Source organism: Macaca mulatta, chromosome 5, assembly GCF_049350105.2.
Source record: "Macaca mulatta isolate MMU2019108-1 chromosome 5, T2T-MMU8v2.0, whole genome shotgun sequence".
In the NCBI taxonomy this organism is placed as follows: domain Eukaryota; kingdom Metazoa; phylum Chordata; class Mammalia; order Primates; family Cercopithecidae; genus Macaca; species Macaca mulatta.
The window spans coordinates 32,306,876-32,327,775 of NC_133410.1; the positions used below are offsets into that span (position 1 = coordinate 32,306,876).

Genomic DNA, 20,900 nt, shown 5'->3' on the forward strand with positions numbered 1-20,900 from the left:
GGATGTACATCACCTAGACTTAAGGATCCTCATAATATAACTTGAAATATACAAATAATTCAGCCTCTGTAGCTCTAATCAGGCTCTAATCCTGAAAAGGTGATCAAATCATGTGTTACCAGAGTGTGTACTTCTTTATGGAAGGTAGTCAAAACTATGAGTATATTTTAAATTTATTTTCCTTTACTTTTTATATGAACTTATTTATACTAGGAAATTTCATATCTTTCCAAACTTTCAAACACAATGAAATGAATTTTATAAAATGAAAACTATAGTGTTATGCTGTACATCTTTAAGCAGACATGGCAATCCCATTTGCAATGTTCTGCTTTAGGCACCTGAGGTAGCTAAAAAGGTGAGCTAATAAATTGCCATGTGTTGCCTGGCCAGTTCTAAATAAATACATTCAAAAACAAAATATATATATATAGTGGTAAATAAACAAAATAATCACTTAGGTGTATAACCTAATGAACTACATATTTGCCAACAGTTTTCCTTCTACTTTACAGACACAATGGGGACCTATTCATCTAACGTACTCTGACAGTATTTTACTATAGATTGTCTGACTCCTCAGGCAGTGAGAAATAAGGCTAAATGAATGATGTTTTTGTTGTTATTCGAAAACAACATTTGCAGTGCTATTTCCATGTAGTTATTCACACGTGTACACACACACATATGGATATATATACACACAAATATACACATATATAAGCATATATATTCACATATATATTATACACATGCGCGCACGCACACACACACACATATATATAATTTATATACACACACCCACACAAAGAAAGATAAATAGCAGATAAAGTCTTCATATAGGTAATGGCTGCATCCATTCACTGTAAGTCCGCTAGCAATTAGCCTCCCAGGGAGCACAATAGAGATGCTTAAAGGATGTAATTGCACACGTAGTGTTGCATTACACTATACTCTAAAAAGATACCTTACATTTTGGTGACATTGCCATGATGTTTCTTTTAAGAAACTATGCAATTTTATCTCTTGTAAACAACTAGTGTCCTATTTCCTATAAGCAACCAGTGTGCTATCCTGAGGCCAAAATGTGAACCCTCAATTTGTAAAAATACAGCTAGGCAAGCTATAGTTCTCCAAAATGGGGATTATAACTCCTTGACCTAATGGGAAAAAACACAACCACGTAAATGATTCTAACAGCCAGACTGATATACTTTCTGCTTCCTGTAGTTTCTCAGAATGTAGCATCTCTTGGATACCCACAGATAAGAAAAATTTCCAGTATCCAATGGGTTTTTTTAAACAAAACCCCGAATGACGTCCTCCAATCTACCTCATGGTATTCTTTCTTTCCCTGGCTTAAGTGTTCCTCAAATCTCACTTGTAAGTAACCAAATAATATGATTTTGTTTTGTCATTATTATTTTTTAATTTCTATCCTTTTTCTGTTTTACCATTATTTTTTGTCTAAGGTTGGCGGATCACCGTATTATTATTTAATGAGGGTCTACTGTCACAAATCCACTTAATTCTTATTTCTTTCTTGCAGCAAATTTCTCAGTGGTTATGATTTCTATTGTAAATATGAAAAAAAAAAGGTCTTTGGAACATTAAAAAACTGGTTAAGTTCGCACATTTCATAAGCCACAGACTTAGGATTCAAACCTAAATCAATGACATTCTAAAATCAAGCTAGACATATGGGCTCTGGGTTTCCCTCTTCTGTTTTGAAGCTTTGGAGTGCTTTCTTTGAAGGATGTCTCTTTCTGGGACTTGGAGCATGCCATGGTCCATGGTGCCATCTATGTGTGGATACCAGTCCTGTTTCTTTTACTTAGGGTACTTTTAAATCATTTTCTTCCTTTGCCCCACTCACCTTTTTTTAAGGTTGTCCATATAACTGAAGAGTCACACCAATGGAGTTCTGGTTCCAGCAGCATGGCCTGAAAAGCAGATATCTCTCACTATGTATGTTCTTTCTTTCACAGGATCATTTGAAATTGGAATACCAGGATGGTGCTGATATTCTGATTTGAAGTCATGTTTAGTCATTTTAGACATAGGATGCGGCAGTTCTCTAAGATGTAGTGCATCATTCACCTTGTACTTAAGTGAAGCTCTTTCCTCTTGCCCATCAGTGTTCTGTCATTGGTGAACCTCCAGTCTACAGGGCTTACACCAAAAGTCTTGAAAACAGACAGCATCTTTGATCTTGTGGGCCTCCACCACTGGCATGCAAGAGAGTCAGCTTACTAAATTTGCAGGCTTTATGCCATATATCAGGTAGCTTCTGAAAGAACTCATTCCTATCACTTCAATGGCTTTGCTCCTCAATGCCCATGGATCCTTATTGTTGATGTCCTCTCTTGATTTTGATCCATGTGGAGATGTCTTGCTTTTCTTGGTTGGTATTGAGACATGCCAGATGAGGGAAGGATATTCTTTGTACAAATGGAAGTATTGTGAGGAAGGCAGTGAAATGGCCAATATTAAAAGAGATCACTTTCTAGAATGCAATGTTTAGTGCCTAAATAATTCAAAAGCTGATACAGAACATGTGTTGTTCTGTATTTATAATAAGACATTCTGGATGGTTAATTTAACATCCCGAGGAAAAATAAATTTTTGTTCACATTTTTCCTTATACTCTAGGCAAGATTTGCATTTGTATTCCTCACCAGTGATGTACGACAACCCTTGAAAGAGTCACTGCAAACCAGTAGTCATGATGGTCCAATGGATCTTGATGCATCATCGTACAAGTAATGATACAACCAGCAAGAAATAAACTACAGAGATAAGAAGATCTATTTCATTTTAATAAAAGCTACTTCCAAAGATCTACCTACTTGTGATTAATAGTTTTGCCATCTTTTCTTATAGAGGGAGACATGAAATTGGCCAGGAATTATGAAAAACGGCAGGAACAAATAGAAAGAATTGATTCCTGGGCCCAGGAGTAGAAAGAGTTGGCTACAGAGGCACTTTCACTGGTTGGAATTAAAAAAAAAATCTCCTTTTTACCCATTATTCAAAATCCTCATTGGCAAGTATCTATAATTAACATAGATTTATGAATTGTAAATATAGTTTTTCTTCAAATTGTTTGTATAGACTGAGGCCCCACAAAATTATTTCCCCAAGGTCTTGCATGCCCTACTGGTGGCTTTGTCCCAAGAGTCTTATTCTGTTGTCCAGCCTAGAGTGCAGTGGCATGATCTTGGCTCACTGAAACTTCCACCTCCAGGGCTCAAGTGATTCTCCTGCCTCAGCCTCCTGAGCAACTAGAATTACAGGTGCATGCCACCATGCCCAGTTAATTTTTGTATTTTTAGTAAAGAAGGGGTTGCACCATTTTGGCCAGGCTGGTCTCAAACTCCTTACCTCAAGAGGTCTGTCCATCTTGGCCTCTCAAAGTGTTGGGATTACTGGCATGAGCCACCACAGCTGACCCCTAAGATATTGTCTTGTATAGACTCCTCTGTCTTACAGCTCAGTCATTTGCCCTTCCCTTGGTGCTACTTCTAACATGTAGCTACTCACTGTTCTATACACAAACCAATGTCGTGGAAATGGCAACATAACTGTAAGACTCATTTATTTCACACAGTATTCTATGGGTCACACAATGCCCAGACTTTTAAAATCATTAATATTTTAAAGATACTTTAATTATCAGATTCCGTTTAATATTCTTACCAACACTCCATTTCATGTCTGGAAGCTAGTTCAGGAATAACCTAAGCAATATGTACTTTGTTTTGTGGTTTCCTCAAAAGCATTATAGAGACATGAAAGGCCCAAGACGTTGTGTCTTATAAAGTCACACTATTTTCCACCTGAGTTCTGAATCAATGAAGAGATAAAGTAGGAGAAGACAGATGGAGATAAGTATATTATCTTTCTTTATTACTGGTAACTACCAAATCAAACGTTAGTAATTCTAACCGTAGAGTCAGAAAGAATTATTGATCCAGTCTCAGGGAGACAATTCTAGACAGTCTTCCAACATGGCAGAATGCCTTGGAAAACATGACATAGAGCATCTGCTTTCTAAAGTGCAACTGTCTACAAAACAGAAAAAGTGCAAGGCTGAACTGAAGGTACACAACTCCCTAACTAACCAAAATCACCTATCAGGAATTTTATATTTTCCCTTGAGGAAGGCCAGTGAGGCTCCCTTGGGTCAAGAGTGTTATTATCCAATGTCTTTTTGAGTGGTTTCAGAATTTCTATTCATAGAATATTAAAATATTTTGATAGAAGCACTAGTAACAAAACTGGGGTGTATTTAAAGGTGGACAAAGTATACACAGCTCTCTTTAACATGGCAAGAGGCTAAAATGAATCAACAAGTTTTTGAGGTTCCCCTGTGTGTCATAACTTCCATCTCTAAAAGAATAATGTCTTCCCCAAAGACATCAATGGAGTTGTGAAATTAGACAATATATGCTAAATAACTTTCTAAAATTAGCGTGAGATGAATTTTAATGTGATAACAGGAGCTGTCAGTCAGAAAGATTTGATAAAAAAAGGGAAAGAAAATATGACTTACTTCAATTCTCATATTCCAAACGAAGATGTGGTGATAAAATAAGCAGTAAAATGAATCAGAATCAGAAAATAACCCCCCATTCCTCAAAAAAAAAAAAAAAAAAAAAAAAAAAAAAAAAAAAAAAAAGAAGGACAGGAGAAACAAAGAAAAGAGCTCAAATTGTAGTTACCAACTGCCATTCAAAAAGTCCTCCCTTGTTCACCAATGTGGCTAGCATAATTCTACAAATCCTACATCAAAACTAGTGTTTTAGTTCATGGAGCTCCATGAATAAGTAATCAATGACGTTATAGCAGAAAACTTGGAAATGTGTCTGTGGCCGGTACCATACAATTAAATCCCTCAAATAGCCCTAAAATATAGGTATAAAATGTGCCTGCTGTGATTAAGTCTGCCAAGAGGCAAGATTAGTCAAAATTATGCCTTTCTCTGAACCTACATGCACCTTCTGTCACCATGATGCTGGTGAAAAGAATCATCAACATTGCATTGTGGTTCAACAAAGAATAATTACCTAGAAAATACCTTAAATGGTTTTGTTCCCCTGAAAATGCTTTCCTTTCTAGACATGGTTTTTTTTTTGTTTTTTCTTTTTTGTATCACAGATTGGGAATTTTAATGATTGTCTTTGAAAGCTTTACAATCCTAATAGTACCATTGGAATAAATCATTGTACATCTGGGTATGATCTGTTTATTCTTTTCTAATAATCCTAATTCTCATATTCAAATTGTAGCATTATGGGATAGTAAGTCAAAAAGAATACACAGCACAATGCTTTCATCAGATGCGAGGCAACATGACTGAGCATGAATTATTGATAATGAGGTCGTCCTTCAATTTTTACCAGTTCTACTTACATGGAATGAAAAACATAAGACAATTTATCATAGGTAGGAAAAGAAACACAACAGCTGAAAATTTCTACATTAAAAAAATTTAAATATATCATCAATTAGAGGAGATTGCTGTCTAAATTTTCATAGTATTACTTTAACGATGAAGAGTTTGATTGGCTAAAATCTCTAACCGAAGGTATATGCAGACAGATTGTAAAAATGACCCTTTTATTTTAAGGAAGCTATTCTTAGGAAGGAAGATTAATATCATTTCTTGTGATATAGATTGTTTATATTTTCCATGCCTGGTCACTTAATTAATATTAAAAAATATTCCAAACTCTATTCATTAGACAATTATTTTTACAGTGAAATGTAAATTAAGACACATTAGTGTTATCACAAGATATTGCATGTGAAAATTCTAATTGCATATTTGTAACTCTTCAATCATGTGCATCTGAGATTTCTTCTTTTTTTTTTTTTGCACTTTTTTAAATTACTATACTTTAAGTTCTAGGCTACATGTGCACAACGTGCATGTTTGTTTCTTTGAGAGAACAAATGTGGGATAAGAAAAACTACTGTGTTTTTTGCTGCATACCTTAGGTTCTAGATATCAAATATAATAAACTCAAACAGAATTAGAAAACTCTCAAGAGACATAGCCAATCTTTTGTTTTTTTTATAGTGCTGATTGAAACAAATATCACTAGTTTAACATGATGTAGGTATAATCTACTATTAGACATTTGTAACATGGTACTGTATTATAGAGGATTTTAAGTACATTAAAAAATATAGAAAGATGATTGTTTTGAGTTTTGTTATTTCATTATTCTTAGGCTTAGATCACAAGTCTAGTTTTCTTACAAATAATTAGAATTGATTTATAAAAAAATATATATAGAGTCTCCCCATTTGTTTTCCCAGTTAACTTATGAAAGATTGCACTAACAAGGAGCCTATATATTCCCATTTTAACTTACGTATCTCCCATCATTTCACACCCTTGTATCTCTATCCCTATTTCTAAGCAGCAATAACAGCTTAAAAAAGACAAAGAAAGATAAAGGGAACTATGACATCTTATCTTACTTTCTTTCTCATTCTTGTCCTTATGAGAAAAATAAGGGTAGACTGGTTGGAAAACTAACAAGTCATTTAGATTTACTTACAAGTTTACCAGTGAAGTTACAATCTAAGTATAAGGAAACTGGACCACCTCCCTCCATTCCCACCCTCTGACTTACATCTGGCTCTTCCCATGGCCCACTCTTCTGGCTTCAGCTTACTGTCTGTACCTCACCAAAAATCTTTGCTAAGAATGATACGTTTCCTTCCTTCCTTCCTTCCTTCCTTCCTTCCTTCCTTCCTTCCTTCCTTCCTTCCTTCCTTTCTTTCCTGTCTTTCTTTTTTCTTTCTCTTTCTTTTTTCTTCTTTCCTTCCTTCTTTCTTATCTTTTTCTTTCTTTTCTTCTTTTTTTCTCTCTTTCCTTCTGTCTTTCTTGGTTGCTTTTTTCTTTCCTTCCTTCCTCCCTCCCTCCCTCCTTCTTTTTTCCTTCATTCCTTCCTTTTTGCCCTCCTCCCTTCCTTTTCCTTCCTTCCTTCTTTCCTTCCTCCTCCTCCTCCTTATTTTTCTTTCTTTCATCTTCCTTGTCTTTCTTTTTTCTTCTCTTTCTTTCTTTTTTCTTTTTCTTTCCTTCCTTTTTTCTTATCTTTATTTTTCTTTTGTTCTTTTCTTCTTTCTTTTTCTCTTTCTTTCCTTCTTTCTTGGTTGCTCCCTTCCTTCCTTCCTTCCTTCCTTCCTTCCTTCCTTCCTTCCTTCCTTCCTTCCTTCCTTCCTTCCTTCCTCCCTCCCTCCCTCCCTCCCTTGTTGGGGTCCGCGTGTTTCCTAAACAAAGGAATGAACACATAAGACAACACAGGACAAGACATACATGGCGGCTGCCCCGAACGGCACACTCTGCTTTATTTTATCCAGCCGTTTGTGGAATGTTGCCAAGTCACGGGACATGTGTTGCTTCTCTGACCTTTCCTTGACTCGCAAGATCAGTAAACATTGACCAGTTACCAGAGCCCGCTGTTTACAGCTGGCTTCTTTATCCTTCTTGTTTGCAGAGAAGGAATGTCCTGCTTTGTTTGCAAGAGCAGGGCTTATCGGGAACATCTCGTTTGCGAGCACACAGTCCTCTACACTCCCTCCTTATTTTGTCCGTCCTTCCTTCCTTCCTTCCTTCCTTCCTTCCTTCCTTCCTTCCTTCCTTCCTTCCTTCCTTTTTTTTGTCTTTCTAGTTGAGATACAGGAAAATATTCAAAAATGCGGGTGTTTTTTCCTCTGTCTTTAACAGACATATAATCTGCTTTCTGTCAAAAAAAAATTGTACTTGACATGTTAAATGGTAAGAGAGACTTTATTCGTGATTACTGCAATGGGGGAAAGAGTAAACTCCATTTCGCTGAAACAAAGGTGTGAGAGTTTTTAAATGTTGGCATGAGCTAGCACTTAAAGTACTGGAAAACATTCAGGGAGTGCTGTTGGTCAAGAAGGGCACTGCCTTTGTTGATGATTATGTTTCAAATGGGTCGCTTCTAGGTCTTAAAGAGAAATATCTCTGGGTTGGAAAAATGACAAGAGTCTGTCAGAAGATTTACATCTCAAAGGGGCAGAGAAAGAAATTACTACCGCAATTTTTCCAAAGTAAATATCCTAACCCAAAGCAGGTCAGGGACATCTATCGTCAGGAAACAAAACCTGTCTAATGTTTAGTGAAGCTGAGGGAGTAAGAGAGGCACTTTCTGCAACCATCTGGGACCATGAGATAAGAACCAATGTGAGGAGACTTGAAAATGAGAGACAGTAAATGGAACCTAGGACTATTATTTGAATATTTATCTATCAATATCTGAAGGCATTCTTTTATGGGCTTTTCATTAGTGTGAAGCAACAAACCCCATTTTACTTTTGGATTTGCATTTTCTGTTCCATAAAAACAAAAGAAACCTAAGTGATGGCCACTGTTCACAGAAACACTCTCACACGTGGTGCTGAGACACTGTGTTACATCTCTGACAAACTGCAACTCCACTGCTTCTAACAAAAGGAAAAAAGAGAGACTTGAAAACATTCACCTTATTTCTTGTCTCCCAATCACAGGGGAAATCAACAATGATATGTAAAAACAGGACAGTTTGTGTTAGATCAAAAGTATGAAAAGAAGTATTTCTTCTCTTTTTTAATAGGTTGATATAACCTTAAAATATGTATTCCGAATGCAATGGAAATAGCATTTTACATGCCTAGGTAAAGTTGTGTCAATTGCCCTCTGTGGATTCAAGATCATGCTCAGAAGCTTACTGTTGGATAGAAAACCAGTCCATGAAAATGCATTACCAAACTACAATACCAGCGACAAAACACACACACACACACACACACACACACACACACATACACACACATACACACACACACACTACCTATTGGTTATATTCAAATCAAGTAAGAATTCGTATTCTGAAGATTTCCTTTATAATAAATACTTCTCTCATAAATAAAACCATTGTCTGTATTTGTCAACTGTTGTCTAAAATTAACTTCTAGGTGTGTGTTGGGGTGGACTTTTTCTAGTTACACATGTATATCACTTAATACAGAGTCTAATATGCCTTTAGTGCACAGAAAATATATTTAAAATGTGTGAATAAATTACCGTATGATCAGAGGAAAATAAGATTTCATTGATTACAATGCAAAATAAATCTGAGGGTGAACAATGCAACTCTCAATGGCACCAAAGGGAGAAACTTCTTATGTTGTAGGTGAATAACACACAGAGGTTTGGGGCATGTTTTTAGTTTAGGAAAAGGTGAAAGGTAAATTAGGAAAGTGTAACTCAACAGAGGAAGAAAATGGATTCTCTGAAAGAAATATGAACAATAGTACAATCAAATCAAACTATTATTAAAGAGTAATGCAGGAAAGGATATTTTTAGTTGTTACTGGATCTAATTGTAACTCATCATTTTTATTACTATATGAACTTCATATGAATTCAGTTCTGTAATTAGTGACTGTTGTATGCCAAATTCTAGACATGAGGACACAATATTACGCAGAATATACTGAAGTATTTGTTTTCTTGTAATTACATCCTAGTGAAAGGATATAGAAACAAGCAAATAAATAAGTTTATGTCAAGTGATACTAAGATAAATAAGACAAGATGAGATGATAAAGAATTGGGATGATACTTTATTTTGGATTAAGTGTTCAGCAAAGATTTCAAGGAAGCTAAATGTGAACCTGAATTCAAATGTATAAGGGGGTTGGTAATGTGAATATCTAAGGTAAGAAATTCAGGCTGATGCTGCTTTAGTTGCGGTTTTAGAAACGAAAAATACATGAGATCCAGCCTGAGAGAGTATCAAGAAACAAGCGGGAGAGATATTTGCATAACCATAAGAAGGCTGCCATGACCATAGCTGACTGAGCCAGGGAAAGAGTGATAGAAAAAGAAAGTTGGAATGGGCCTGAAGGCCCTGGTCACGTGGTGCCCTCATCTTCTTCTGTATCGCTCACTCATTCCTCCTCTAGTCACTTAGGCCTTATCCTGTAGATCAGCTAATGATTATTATCGTTAGGTGGAAGGCTGTGCAGTGATTATTACCATTTGGTGTAAGGCTGTGAAATATCTTTGAGTACAAACTCTGCTGGGTGATTAACAGGCAATGTGAAGGCTTCTGTCAATTGGTGATCTCATCTGACAGCAGAAAGGAAAATTAGATCCCAACCTGTCTTCCCCATAATCCCAAATCTTGGTGATGGATCGTGATTTTTGTTGTTGTTGTTGTTGATTTCCCACTCTTATTCTGTACAGAGTCCTCCTCTTTCAGCCTACCAGCCTTGTATATTTTTTTAATTTAATCTGGGGTTAAGAAAATTCAATCACTGGTTTTCTAACTCTAGTAAGTAAGAATCTGTTTTCCTAATATTGGCTTACTTCACTCAAAGCAGTAAAGAACTATGTCTACATATCTAAGGTGAGCAGGCTGAAATAGGGAAGGAACTCTGATGCATCCAGGAGATTAGGCAGGAAATTGAAGCTCAGGGCACCCGTTCACACTGTGAAAGAAACCTTACCATTATTTACCTAAAATTCTTGAAAGAGTACATGTGAAATGATTGTTGAAAGTTATCCCTTGCCAGTTCTGGAAAAGTAAATAGATGTATTGTTTATCTTACACCCTTTGTTACTTTTGCACTTAAAAAATTGCTCCCATGTATTAATTCTATAGTAACAACAACAACAAAAATAATTCAAATAAGAGAGTGCTAAATAATGCAGTACTAAATATCCCATTGAAAATGAAACCCACCTAAATAGTGGTAAGAGGAACAAATACTATGTTTTAAAGCATATTATGATTCGTTAAACAAATGTATAAATTTAAGACAGAGATAGTATGTTGGTAACTCTAATCCGTCTAAGTAGAAAACAGTGAAAAAGAGAACAGAGGATGGTAATATTTTGTAGATAATGTATATTAGACAAGTTTGCTTATCATAAGTAATGCGGAGATAATACAGACTGAATGTGTACTTGAGGAAATATTTTGTATAAAATCACTGTTAATGTAATCTGGATGGCATCTGGCTGTGAAGTTAGTCAAGGTGTACCACATAACTGTTTATATTTTTTTACAAGAAAGGAAAAACTCGCCTTGTATCTTTTTACTTTTTTTAATAAAGCTGTCTCTAGAAATTTTATATATTATAAATTCTTTAATATTAAAATATAATTTTGTTTAAAACTTTATACATTTTTTAAAAGCTAGCCTTAAAATTTCTATGAGAAGAATATGTTGTAGTAGGAAAGCAACACAAAGTGATTATTCTGCATCATGCATAAGTGACCCATAAAATTCTGTGCTCCCCATAGTAAAGCAATGAATTGAGGGATTCATTATCATTATAATTATCTGTTGAAATTAGAATAATTTCAACATATGACTTACTGTTTGAAATTCTCCCTCCTCTCACCACTTTAGGTCTTCATCTTCACGTGTCTCTTTTTTCCTTTTCATTTGTCTTCTCTTTTGAATACCTTCATTAACATAAAGCATGCCCCCTATTCTCACAAAATCTTCCTTCCGCCACGTGTTTCCCCACAACTACCACCTAATTTCCCGGTCCTTTCCAGAGAAAATATTATTAAAATAGTTGTCTCTGGACATGTTCCTCGTCTTCTTTTCCTTCTTGCACACACTCGAGGGTACCAATAACCTTTGTACCAGCTGATTCTTTTTCTCCCATTACCTTGAAAGTTTTCTGTTCTTGGTTCCTATGACACAACATTTGCCTAATTTTTCACCTACACAGCATTTTTTTTTTCTTCTCTCATTTCTCTTTGTTAGCTCTATCTTCCTTGTTCCACCTCTAAACACTGGAAAGATATAGCTTCTCTTTTCTACTCATTCTGTTCCCAGGTAATATTATTTATTCTCATGAGGCCAGATGCCATCCAGATCACATTAACAATAGATTTTATACAATATATGACCTCCACTACACACTCAGTCTGTACTATCTTCACATTACCTATGAAAAGCATCTCAAATGAAAACACAGTCAAGCGTTTTGTTCCTCTCCAGCCCGTTTCTCTTCCAGGCTCTGGTGTCACCCTCTGCTCAGTAGCACACACAAAAAATACTGCCTTGATTTTTTCATTCTTTATGATCCCGCCTTCCCTATAGTCCCTCCAGAACCAAGATGATCTTATCTGCAAAAAAACAATCCTCTCTTCTATGTTTTTCATCTCTGCTATTTATTCAAGTCTTTTTTTTTTTTTTTTTTCCTGAGACAGAGTCTCGCTCTGTTGCCCAGACTGGAGTGCAGTGGTGTGATCTTGGCTTACTGAAACCTCCGCCTCCTGGGTTCAAGTGATTCTCCTGCCTCAGCCTCCCAAGTAGCTAGGATTATAGGTACATACCACCACGCCTGGCTTTTTTTGTTTTGTTTTGTTTTGTTTGTATTTTCACTAGAGATACAGTTTCACAATGTTAGCCAAAAAGCTCTTAAGAATGTAAATAAGATTATAATTTCTTTTCTTTTCTTTTTTTTTTTTTTTTTGAGATGGAGTCTCACTCTGCCGCCCAGGGGGGAGTGCAGCCGTGTGATCTTCGCTCACTGCAAGCTCCGCCTCCCGGGTTCACACCATTCTCCTGCCTCAGCCTCCCGAATAGCTGGGACTACAGGCGCCCACCACCATGCCCAGCTATTTTTTTGTATTTTTAGTAGAGATGGGGTTTCACCTATTTAGCCAGGATGGTCTCAATCTCCTGACCTCGTGATCCGTCCGTCTCGGCCTCCCAAAGTGATGGGATTACAGGTGAGAGCACCCTGCCAAGATTATGATCCCTATAGAATTTAAAATTCTCTAAAGTTGTCTCACATGCCATTGAATGAAATCCCAATTCATTCCATTAGCCTATAAGATTCTACATGATCTGCCACTTGCTTACCTCACTGACCTTGTCATGCACCATCTTCCTCATCAGCTAATTCCTGCATGGTGTCTTCTTTATATTTACCAAACATATTGGGCATGTGTCTTTCTTTCTTATGCCATTTTCTGTCTAGAAAGCACTTCCTTGAGTGTTTGCAGTTATCTCTTTTCATTTAGCCCAAAGCTCCTCAAAATGGCTTGACTTTGCAACTCAATTTAAACAAGCTATCCCCAGACACATTCTGCCACACACATATAAACTCATGCACTTTTAAATAAAGATGGTAAAATATATAATGAAATTTAGAAAGCTAATTTTCTGCCATCTTGAAGACATTGAGTATTTTAACATTAAGACATCAGCTTTTCTTTTGCTGCTATTTTTTCATCTTAATAACATCCCCGCTTTAAGATTGACAAATCCTTATTTTTTTTTTCAAGAATGCTATCACTTTCACAAGAATGAGAGGCTGCCTTTCTCAAATCATAAAAAAATGACCTGAATAGATGCCCAACACACAGGAGGCGTCTTATGATAAATTCTGATTCAGCATTCGTGTCAAATTAGCTACGCTCCTCTTTATCTTGTCATACTTTAACACAGAAAGCAACAAGACTGCAAGTGTCACAAGTAATGTTATGAAACATGTGACTTTAGGTCACATCATTAATAAACAACTTTCAATTTCACCTTCTGCACCTAGTTTAAGAAAGCAGGTTGTTTTCAAAGTGCAGATTTTCTATATTCCCTGTAATAAAGCAACAAATTCAGGGATATTTGCCTTTGACTTTTGCTAACACATTTTTCTCTAAGTTTGGTAGAAGACTCAGAATTTGCATTTTTACCATGTCCCTCAGGTGACACTTAGGACCATAATTGTGTAAATGTCTATATTAGAGTTAGAAAATAATGGTCATACTAACCAAAATTCTGGTTATAAGGTTTTTTTGTTTGTTTGTTTTGTTTTTATTTTTTTATTTTCCAGAGTCTCGCAAATGGCGGAATCTTGGCTCACTGCAACTTCTACCTGCCATGTACAAACGATTCTCCTGCCTCAGCTTCCTGAGCAGCTGGGATTACAGGTGCTCGCCACCACACCCAGCTAATTTTTGTATTTTTAGTAGAGACAGGGTTTCTTCATATTGGCCAGGCTGGTCTCGGACTCCGGACCTCGTGATCCACCCGCCTCAGACTCCCAAAGTGCTGGGATTACAGGCGTGAGCCACCATGCCCGGCCCGGTTACAAGTTTTTAAGTGATGTAGTTAGTGGTTTAAAAATTGTAATAAGAATGTAATATTTTAATAAATGTATGCCATCCTTAACCTTCTGGGACCCAATACACACAGCACTGGTGGTACTGTCCATCATAATGTCTGCTTGTCCTCTGGATGCAGGTATGGCTTTGTGATACATGACTGGTCACTGTGGCACACTAACCAGGGTACTCCTGCTAGTGATTCATCCAAATCATGGACAACAGAGTCTGGCAAAGCCATTCGGTTTATCACACACACACACACACACACACAACACATGCACACACATGTATGTGCGTATGTTATATATATTTATATGAACACACACATATACATGCACACACATACATTCATGCATACAATATACAGTCTAAGTGAGAGAAGTAAACAGAAAAATTAGCAAAAAATAAGAACTGTGTATCTCTGGAGGTGTTGGTGCCTTTTTAGCATCAAGTGGAATAAGCCTGCTGAAGAATGAAGTCAGCACAAAAGCAAACAGTACTGGGATACAGAAAGAGCAGCGAGATAAGATAACAGTTTTGAAATCCTGGATACATTTGTGTGTGTGTGGAAGGTAAAACTATCCTCTTGAATGTCCCAGTCACAAGCCAAAGTATCAACGCCTTGAAAGAGGTCTTCCTAATTGATTGTATTTGTGCTTGCATTCTTCTATTAATATCACCTAATTAAGTTTCCTTATATTTGTTTCATTCAATATTTAAAATAGAATTCTTATATCTATAAAGATAGTTTACCTATATTGAGAGTATACATCTTATGCACAGACTTGGGCAGGTACTTTTTTAGAATTGTCTCACAGAATCCTCATGTAGTAGGCTGCTGTCTTACAAATGGTGTAACTGAGGCTTAGAGAGTTGAACACACTTGACCAAGATGAGACAATTTGTACATGGTAATTTTCAAATCCATGCTTCTCAGTACTAAGTTAATCTGCTTCTTTGTAGCACATGAGAAACATATTTGTGCTACTCAAAAGAGATAATTATACATATCTCCACTTATCCAAAATATTTATAGTTAGATAGAATGACACTAACGTTTAAAAGTGTTCTAGAATAAATTATCCTAAAATGGCTACATTAATGATTCAAATATAAAACCTGCTATAAAAGAAAGAAGACCAAATTGTAAACAATTTTTCAAAAGTAAAAACATCCTTCTTAATATAGAGAGCATTAAATTTTAAAGCTCTCATTAAGTATTTAAAAGTCATAAAGTTAAAATAATTTCTTAAGTCTTTTAGCAAAATGAAGAATGATCTCAGAGATAACTGGAGAAATCCAACAAAATGAGGAATTAGAAAGGGTTAACTAATTCATAAGGAGAATAGCATTTTAGGAAAAATGCACATTTTAATAATGTATACATTTTTATGAATTGTGTATACTTTTAAAGCACATAAAATTCATTATAGCAAAGAGATAAAAAAATTATAAGCATCTCTCATGAGAAAAAATCTTGTGAAATTAAAAATGTACATACATAATAGCAATTACTGAATTTCATCATGTATGAAATAGAATTACATTGCAATAAGAGAGTCTCATAAAATGCATCAGCTATACCTATATTTTGCTACAAACAGCAAAAAACATCCCACAAATGAGAGGAAGGATCATGTAGTCACCATGAAAACTTGACCATATTACTTTAAAAAGTAATACTAATGTATAATGAACAGTTGTTAATTTTGGAAAAACAGGTACCTATATGGTAATGTGATGGAATGAATAAGTTTTCAGCACACATTTTTTTTTATCCTAGGAATCAAGATAAAACATTAAATTTTGCAGAATCCATCATAAATAATATTAATTTTAAAAGCTACTTATTGACATAATGTTATGGCTCTTTAAAACAAAAAAAGTACATAATAAGCAAAGTCCAAGCGCATTTCATTTATATATATTAAAAAAGTGCTAGTTCTCCTTACAGAGATCTTTTAACTCCTTGATTAGCTGTGTTCCTAGGTATTTCATTTTTGTGTGTGGCTATTGTATATGGGATCCGCTCTTGATTTGGTTCTCAGCTAGAATGTAATTGATGTACAGAAATGTTATGATTAATGTGTATTTATTTGCTAACTGAAACTTTACTGAAGTACCTTATTAGTTCTAGAAGCCTTTGGCAGGGTATTTAAGATTTTTCTATGTGTATAATTGTCTTATTTGCAAAGAACTATAGTTTGACTACTTATTTGCCTATTTGTATGCTTTCTATTTCTTTCTCTTGCCTCATTGTTCTGGCTAGGACTTTCATTACTAGATTGAATAAGAGTGGTGAGTGTGGGCATCACTGTCTTATTCTAGTTCATGAAGTGACTGTTTCAAGCTTTTGCCCATTCAATATGATGTTAACTGTGAATCTGTCATAGATGGCTCTTATTATTTTGAAGTATTTTCCTTCAATGTCTAGTCTTTTGAGGATTTTTCATTTTGAATGAATATCAGATTTTATCTAAAGTGTTTCTGCATCTATTGAGATAATCCTATGGTTTTGTTTTTAATTTTGTATATGTGGTGAATCACATTTATTGATTTGCATATGTTGAAAAAACGTTGCAACCTAGGAATGAAGCCTACTTAATCATGGTGAATTAACATTTGATATGCTGCTCGATTTGATTTACTAGTATTTTGTCAAGAAGTTTTGAATCTATGTTCATCAGGGATATTGACTTGTAGATGTGGCTTTTTTTTTTTTTTTCATTGTGTCTTTACTATATTTTTCTTTTATCAGGATGATGCTGGCTTCACAGAATGAGTTAGGGAAAAATCTTCTCTTCCTTGATGTTTTGGAATAGTTTCAGTAGAATTTGTGCCAATTCTCTTCTTTGTATGTTTGGTAGAATTAGGCTGTGAGTCCATCTGGTTCAGGGTTTCTTTTGGTTGGGAGGTTTTTTCTTACTAATTCAGTAATAGAATTGGTTATTGTTCTGTTTACATTTTCACTTTCTTCCTGGTTCAATTTTGGGAGGATGTGTGTTTTCAGGAATATATCCATTTCCTCTAGATTTTCTAATTTGTCTCCACCAAAGTGTTCACAATACTTCCTGCAGATATTTTATATTTCTTTGGGATTGACTGTTATGTCATAAATGTTACTTCTGATTGTGCTTATTTGTATATTCTCTTTTTTTTCCTTTGTGAATATAGCTAGTGGTCCATCAATATTGTTTATGCATTTAGAGAATCAACTCATAATTTTATTAATATTTTATATAGATTTTTATGTTTCAATTTTGTTCAGTTCTTCCCTTATTTTAGTTATTTCTTTTCTTCTCTTAGATTTGGGACTGTTTTATTTTTTAGCTCTTCTAGGTGCAATGTTAGATTATTAATTTGAGATCTCTCTAACTTCTTGATGAAGGCTACAAAACACTGCTGGGAGAAGTTGGAAGCAACATAATTAAACAGAAAGGCATTCCATGGAATGAATGAATATGGAAGAATCAATATCATTAAAATGGCCATACAACCCAAAGCAATGTATAGATTCAATGGTATTTCTATAAAACTGCTATTGTCATTTTTCACAGAATTAGAAAACATCTATGAAATCTATGTGGAACCTAGAAAGAGCCTGATTAGCCAAAGGAATATGAAGAAAAAAGGAACCAAGCAGGAGCCATCACATTATCAGATTGCAAACTCTAATATAAAGCTACAGAAACCAAAACAGCACAGTACTTGTACAAAAACAGACACATAGACCAATGGAACAAAATACAGAATCCAGAAACAAAGGCATACACCTACAATTATCTGATCTTCAATAAAGTTGACCAAAATAAGCAATGAGGAAAGGATTTCCTAGTCAATAAATGGTGCTAGATAACAGGCTAGCCATTGGCAGAAGAATGAAAATGGATCCCTCTCTTTCACCGTATGAAAAATTCACTCAGGGTAGATTAAACATTTAATTTTAAGACACTGAATTATAAAAATTCTAGAAGAAAACCTAGGAATTATTCTTCTTCACATTCTTCTTGACGTAATTTACCCACGTTGACATTCTTTACCCATTTTGCAAAGAATTTATGGCTAAGTCCCCAAAAGCAATTGCAACAAAAAAGTTTACAAGTGAGACCTAATTAAACGAAAGAGATTCTACACAGCAAAAGAAACTACCAACACAATAAACAGAAAACTTACAGAATCGGAGAAAATACTCACAAACTATACATCCAAAATAGGTCTAATATCCAGAATCTATAAGGAACTTAAATCAACAAACAAAAAACAACGTCATTTAAAAACACTGGGTAAAAGACATGAATGGAAGCTTCTCAAAAGAAGACATATATAAGGTCAATGAATATATGAAAAAAATGTTCATCATTGCATTTCAGAGAGATGCAGATCAAAACCACAATGAGATATTGTCTCACACCAGTAAGAATAGCTAAAAAGTCAAAAAATAGTAGATGCTGGTGAGATTTCAGAGAAAAGAGAATGCTTGCACACTGTTTCAGGGAACGCAAGTTAATTCAACCACTGTGGAAAACAGTTTGGAGATTTCTCAAACAACTTAAAACAGAACTATCATTCAACCAAGCAATATCTTTATTGGGTATATACCCAAAGGAAAATAACTTTTTCTACCAAAAAGACACACGCACTCGTTATATTCATTGCAGCACTATTCACAATAGCAAAGACATGGAATTTATCCAGGTGCACACCAATGGTAGATGGCATGAAGAAAAAAAAAAACAGTTGAAACACATTGTGGAATAATATGCGGCCTTAAAAAAGAATAAAATCATTGCTTTGAAGCAAATTGGATGCAACCAGAAGCCATTATTCTGAACATATTAACATGTTAACAGAAAACTAAATATCACATATTCTCATTTACAAATGGGAGCTAACTATTGAGTACACAAGAATATAAACATGGGAACAGTAGACACAGGGGACTACAAGAGGTGGGAGGAAAAGAGGGGTGTGTTGGCTGATAAATTACCTATTGGGTACTATGCTCACCACCTGGGGTGATGTAATCATCTGTACCCCAAACCTCAACAACACACAATTTACCCATGTAACAAACCTGCGCTTGTACCCTCTGAATCTAAAATATAAGTTGAAAGTATTTTTAAGTGCTAAGGTTATATGTAATAGGAAGTTCTACAGTAGTATAAATCAACAGACTCAAACTTTAAAACTTTCTTAACCACTTTATATAAAGACTACCTTACCTTGGGCTAGTTACTTTCCATCTCTCTGCCTCTGTCTGCTCATTTATCAAATAGAGATAATAATAGTGCTTAGCTTCAAAGGATGCTGTGAATATAAAATAACAACATAAATAGAATAATTTTAGCATAGCTCCAGAATATTATTCTTGTTCTGTAAATATTAGCGATGACACTCATTAAATTATAATTAAGTGGATATAAACTTGGACTAGAGACTTAATAATAATGAAAGATAATTTCAAACTAAATTCAAACTTCTTCAGATATTCTGAAGTATATGTGTCCAATATGGAAAATAATACTTGGTGAATTTTTTTATCTTCAGACAATAAATTTCCACCTGTTTTTGAGGCTGTTTCTAGAGCTTGAACTGACAAAGTGACTTATGAACCATGATTCTAGGATTAACAGTGTTGTATTTTTAAACTCCCATTCCTCAGACTGATTTAATAATTTTAGTACCTTATATTATAGGATACAGTGATAACCATTGTGTTATGTTTTATTAAAAAAAAAATACTTGCTGCTTCTCTCTGACGTCAGAGTTGAATATACGACTGGCTTTGGGCCATGGAATGTTACTTGTGAGGAGAAACTTTAAAAGAGTGAGCATAAGGCTTGTGAAGTTCTCTTATTTCTCTGTCGTGAAAACAATGTTGCAGCTAGAGGTTGCTTCCTTAGTTTAACTCCAAAAGCCCAGATGACATGGAGCAAAATTAAACCAGAGTCATGCTGGATATGAAAAAAAATAAATTCTTGTATGGCACTATTATTTATATGCAAGCAACATTATAGTATAATCTAGCTAGTGGTTACTTAAAGAGTTATAATAAATATTCAGTTTTCTTTTATTTCCCTAAGCATCACTCTCATTAGCTTTTCATAATCCTGCATCCATCTGTAGCTATTAGGATTAAGTAGTAGACAAATAACAGAGATAAATAAAATCACCTATGTAGTAAGAAATGCTCCAGGACTCAGAGTGTCCCAAAAGTCAAAGGAAGTTCCTGTGATCAAAGGGTCAAAAGCCCACAGATGACCTCAGATGAGCCCAGTCCAATTCAACTTTGGTTAAGCACATTGCACTGTGTCTAGGACTTGCCAAAGTAGTAGAGAAACTGAGGAACAACATAGTCTTCATGTTCAAGGTCCTTTCAGTCTAAGGAGAAAATAAAACGTTCAAAATAGAGTAAAGGATCCTATATTACAGGAAGACCTGGGAGTCAGCAACAGTACAATGAAAGAAGCAGTCATCTCTACCCAGAAAACATTCACAGAAGACAGTATTGGAATGAATCACACTGACAGTAGAAAGGAGTTACTCAAATCAGGTAAAGGACTAAAACCAAATCACTGCATTTGACAATTAGTGAATACCAGTGGAACCATGCTGAGAATTTTTCTGGGTAGATATGAGGGCAACAGTTTGATTTTAAGCAGAATGAGGACTCAATGGAAAAGACAAGTGGATCAAATTAATGTAACTATTTTTTGGTAATATTTGTGTATAAAAAATA

At 35.1% G+C, this 20,900-nt stretch overlaps 1 long non-coding RNA gene across 1 annotated transcript in view; it reads right to left on the minus strand.

The window, feature by feature from the left end:
• Positions 1-20,542, minus strand: part of LOC114678272 (uncharacterized) — a 39,418-nt gene extending 18,876 nt beyond the window's left edge. Inside the window, exons 1-2 of the long non-coding RNA XR_013417507.1 lie at positions 20,335-20,542; positions 19,384-19,468 (exon numbers count right to left, since the gene is read on the minus strand). This is a non-coding gene — a long non-coding RNA (uncharacterized LOC114678272). The remainder of the gene's footprint in view (positions 1-19,383; positions 19,469-20,334) is intronic.
• Between the last annotated feature and the right edge of the window lie 358 nt (positions 20,543-20,900).